Raw genomic sequence first — 5,734 nt, 5'->3', positions numbered from 1 at the left:
TATATATATATATATACATATACATATACATATACATATATATATATGTATATATTTATTTGTAGAGGACGGATTGGAAGTGTATACGCCAGTGTAGTGTGTGTCTATATATGCAGGAATTAATCAAATGTCGTCAGTTGAATCGCTGTGTGCAGATGAACAGCTTACCTATTGAATTACATTCGCACACTAATATATTGGTTTGATCAGAGCTGTTAACAACGAGGCAACAACACGTACATTACATGCGATGTATAAGCAACCATTTTAAGGCAACATTCCGAAAGCCAACTTGTTCAACATATTCAACATTGATTTATTAATGGGCAGAATGATGGTTGAAAAAAAATCATTATTTGTACTTAACGTATGACAGTATATGGGTTCTGATTTGAAAACTGCCATTGTAACCATAGAGTAGCATTGCTCTTTATGCTCTTGGTAGCCGATAAAAAATAAACTTCAACGGAGTACTAGAGTCTACGTAATGAAACATCTCGCCATGATCCTTCTTTGGAATATCAGTCCAGTCTCTGAAGTAGAAGAGAACGCATTGATTTTAATGTTATTTCTACATCGACTCTACAGCTCCAGTAAATATGTATGTCCTAGTGAGGACAGTTCTGCTGTGCGAATGTGAATGATAGCGAGTCAGAAAGTTCTCCATCGACAAATTCCAAACATTTGTAAATAGATGTCTTCGGAAATATCCTTCGGGTAAGGTGGCAAAATTCTCATAAACAAAACCTTGGCGGAACAGGCGATCCAGAAATTTATCGATCAAGAGGAAATAGAGCTCACACACACACACACAGGGTGTTCGAGCTAAATCTGATGATTTTTATGTCTCTTTTGGCAGGAACGGCTTGATGTGTTGGTGAACAGTCAACGGCATTGGAAAGCCTAAATATTAAAGTTGTAGTTGAGAAAACTCTAGCCGACATGGAGGGCTAGAAGCCATCTGAATATTGGAAAATAGTTACATGTATCACGATGATTCGCATAGGGTGTTAAAATGCGAATATCATGACTGCTACTCAATGCTCTGTGAACACTGTAAAGGCTGTAAGACAGGACAGCTGCAACGGAGACTACGGAGCCATGGCCAGCAGAAACGAACACAGTAGGAGTTCTGATTGCATCCGCACGCCGGAATTCATCCTCACATCTGTGAACAGGGCTTTAGGATCAGCTTAGACAGCTACATGAGGCTACTGGAGACTATGGTCAATGCCTGGCAGGAGAAGGTCGTTGCTGGAAGGCCATGGGTGTGGGAGCAGGATTCAGTTCTTTACCATACCTCTGGAAAGAGTCAGTCGTTGAAGAATTTTCCACAACTTCACCAATCCCAATGTCTGGTTTCCTAATGCCTCCGATTACAATCCCATGGATTACATTAGGAGGAATGTGGAATACGGTTGAGAAAGACATCAACAGCTCTCCCTGCAACACCAAGGCAGAGCTGGTGACCAACATGAAGGAAATGTTTGAAGATCTTCTCAGGGACACAGTCAAAAACGCATGCGCCAGGTTTCGGGGCCGTCTCGAGGCCGTGGTATTTGAAGCTACGTTGAATAAACTGTTATCCCCCAGTCACGATTTAGTTGATGTTTTTTTCAATTTTTTAAAAACACTTTTACTTTTGGATGGGATATTGTTTTGTTTTTTTTTCTTAGATACAAACTGTCGAATTTATCCCGAACACCTTTTAACTATGGACAAACGTCACCGATATTGTGACGTCATAAGCACAATACAGAAAATAATTCTTTGGATTAGACAAATGCTTCTTAACTCAATTTCACCACAAACACACGCACGCACGCACGCGCGCACACACACACACACACACACACACACACACACACACAATTGAACTCAAACATTTTCCCCTACTCCCACATAAATATTCAATGGAGACATTTGTCTGCCAGAAATAATTTGTTGCAGTTCGCCATTCGACAATCTTTCTGGGATGGGTACAATCTTAGCTACATTTGAAGTGTTTAAGAGAATAAAATATGTCCATATCTCAAGGAAGAACCTTAAATTAGGAAACTGATCACTTCTCTTCTGCCAACAGCATACAAACCCAAACGCTTACACTGGGTACCCAAACGTTTGAATTAATAACTTAAAAGTTAGCATTGATAAACCCTGACGCAGATAGCACTAATATATCAACTCATCACCACAAATAAACATAAGCATTTACATACTTATCTCAAACGTTTACAATTCCAAAGGGGTTAGAAGAGAAGTAAGTGGGGAGTTTCTGCTGCTTCATCATCAAAGCAGGGTCCTTAATTATTTCCATCAACATCTTAGCAAGCTAACAATCATGTCAGTGCTAGACTTAGACCAAGCCTGGAAGCCCTATTGTTAAAATATTATACAAGGTCTCACAAAAACTGAAAACATATACGCTGTTTAATTATTTTGCGGTCCTCGTGAATTATGTGAGCCCTGAACTGCAGCGTCGTTAACAATACCCAAATCTAGCACAGCCATTGTCCTAGTTATAAGTTACGTATACGTATTAATGTGATAACATCCCTTCATCCAATAGATACAATATAAACAGATAGATACAATATAAACCCTGACGCAGATGGCACTAATATAAACAAATACAATATAAACAGATACAATATAAACAGACCCACCAAGCATGTATATTTTGATTGCCTGCAAGAGGCTAAGTTTTTCAGTTCTGCATAATGATAAGTAGAGTTACAGATCCTGTATAAACGTCTATTCTTTCCTCCCTACATAGCTCAGAGTAATTACATAAATTGGTTCCACTTGATTCATAGATGAAAAAGAAAAAAGAACAAAATAAATTTTCGTTCTGATACAGTATGACAAACTATAAGAGGGGAGCTCGATGAGTGAATCATTCTATCTACGTAACTAATACTTATTTTTGTTGAGTGTCCCTGGGAAGAGAGTTAAATGGAAACTTGACCTCAGACGAAATCCAAATCAAAACATAAAGGGATGGAACTAAACACTGCAAGTTATTTTGTCCTGCACTCTACTGTTTCGGCCAATTCCTTGATACCATTGCACAACCACAATTTGTCAGTAAAGGAAATACCTGCTTACGTCAATATATTTGATGTGATATACATACAAGGAATTGAGTAATATATAATGGTTCCAGGAAATAAACCAAAGGAGTTACAAACATTGGCAATCTGGCAACGAGCTATATATATATGAAGCATATTGCATAATATGATATAAAGCCAATTCTCTATGTTAGAATAGCGAAGGATATTGAATTACATGTAAAGCTAACGATACAATCATACCAGAAGCTGATAGTTATGAAAATGAAGTCATAGATAACAAAGGATGGATGGTCATGACTGGAATAATCCACTTGATCGGGGATGATCTTTTTTGCTTCGTCAATGGAAGTCTAGTTTGGCGTCTTATGAAAAGAGAGCAATCTATTGAAATAAATGAAGAAATAATAATTACACAAATTACGGTGATGAACACAGATGTGCTTTTGATCGTTCAGTAGTTGACATGAAGGCCAACCACTCACTGGCAGGCCTTCTATCTATCTATCTATCTATCTATCTATCTATCTATCTATCTATCTATCCATCTATCCGTCTGCTTGTCTGTCTGTCTGTCTGTTTGCCTGTCTGCCTTCCTGCCTGCCTGTCTATATATTTGTCTGTCTGACTATCTGTCTGTCTATTTACCTACCGACCTACCAACTAACTTTTCTTTCTTTCTTTTTTCATTCTTTCTTTCTTTCTTTCTTTCTTTCTTGCCCAGTGTTTGACGTTCTTTATTTCGTCGATCTCAGATAGATGAATGGCGAAGTTAACCTCGGTCTCTGTGGTATTTGGATTCAGAACGTAAAGAGCCTAAACAAATGCCACAAGATATTCTTTTTCGATGTTATAACGATTCTGGCAGTATCAGATTCAATAAATCAATAATAATAATAATAATAATAATAATAATAATAATAATAATAATAATAGTTTCAAATTTTGTCACAAGGGCAACAATTTTAGGAGAGGGGATGAGTCGATTACATCGACCCCAGTGTTCAACTCGTACTTATTTTATCGACCCCGAAAGGATGAAAGCAAAGTCGACATCGGCGGAATTTGAACTCAGAACCTAACAACGAAAAGCGCGATGCGATTGTAATAGATTGTCTATTGGTCAATAATTTATTGGAATTGCACAACGCTCTTAGAAGGTGTAAATGTCTTGCAACATTTAGTTTTGTCCTATATTCTAAGTTCCAGGCGCCACAAGGGACGACTATATTTTAGCCCCCTTCGAGGGGGTTATCCATCCTTTGTTATCTATGACTTCATTTTCATAACTATCAGCTTCTGGTATGATTGTATCGTTAGCTTTACGTGCAATTCGATATCCTTCGCTATTCTAACTTTGAGAATTGGCTTTATATCATATTATGCAATATGCTTCATATATATAGCTCGTTGCCAGATTGCCAATGTTTGTAACTCCTTTGGTTTATTTCCTGGAACCATTATATATTACTCAATTCCGTGTATGTATATCACATCAAATATATTGACGTAAGCAGGTATTTCCTTTACAGACAGATTGTGGCTATGCAATGGTATTAAGGAAGTAGAAAGCAATTGCCAACCATTTATTGAAGTTACTAACATAGACACCACCCTCAAGGCAATTTTCCGCTAGTCATTATCAGAATATATATATATATATTATGCATGCAAGTATTTATATATCTGTATGGGTGTGGGTGAAAATGTGCATACATACATACATACATACATACATACATACATACATACATACATACATGCATGCATACATACATACATACATACATGCATACATGTGTGTGTGCCTTCGTTTCTGTTTGTCCCCCGTCCCCGTGACTTAGCGGTTCGGCAAAAGATATCGATAAAATAAGTACTAGGCTTTAAAAAACTAAGTCCTGAGGTCGATTTGTTGGAATAAAAGCCTTCAATGCGGTGCTCCAGCATGGCCGCAGTCACATGACTGAGACGAATATAAGAATAAAAGAATAAAGGAACATACATACACACACACACACACACACATGCAATAGATAGATAAGATAGACAGACAGACAAATAGATAGATAGATAGATAGATAGATAGATAGATAGATAGATAGATAGATAGATAGATAGATAGATAGACAGACAGACAGACAAACAGACAGACAGACAGACAGACAGATAGATAGATAGATAGATAGATAGATAGAAACATACATACATACATACATACATACATACATACATACATACATACATACATACATACAGTAAAATTGACTACAGGGATACAATGAACTTGCCGTAGGGAGTGGAAAAGGCTACATATCAGACAGTGCTTGAAGGAAAAGCTGGTTGGAAAGAAACTGATCGTACACACACACATACGACCACCACACACACACACACACACGGGGTGGAGTGGACGATGTGATCGCGGAATAATGAGACAAGTTCTGCAGGGCCGGTTGTCGCAAGGGTCACAAGTAACTCGTGGTCCCGTACAGTTGTCGAGTGGTATACAAGAGATCGAAAAAAAAAACCCATTCAAAAAAAACTTCCAAGATGATGCAAAGACGATATGAGCCAAAATATTCAGGCCCGAATGGAAGGGATGTGTGCAATTAAACAAAGAAGTGAGGGAAGCGCATTGTAACCAGCGATGTATAAGGATA

Source organism: Octopus bimaculoides, chromosome 3 (assembly GCF_001194135.2).
Source record: "Octopus bimaculoides isolate UCB-OBI-ISO-001 chromosome 3, ASM119413v2, whole genome shotgun sequence".
Taxonomy (NCBI): Eukaryota; Metazoa; Mollusca; class Cephalopoda; order Octopoda; family Octopodidae; genus Octopus; species Octopus bimaculoides.
The sequence above is the reverse complement of the archived record's forward strand: the minus strand, read 5'-3'. Positions refer to the sequence as shown.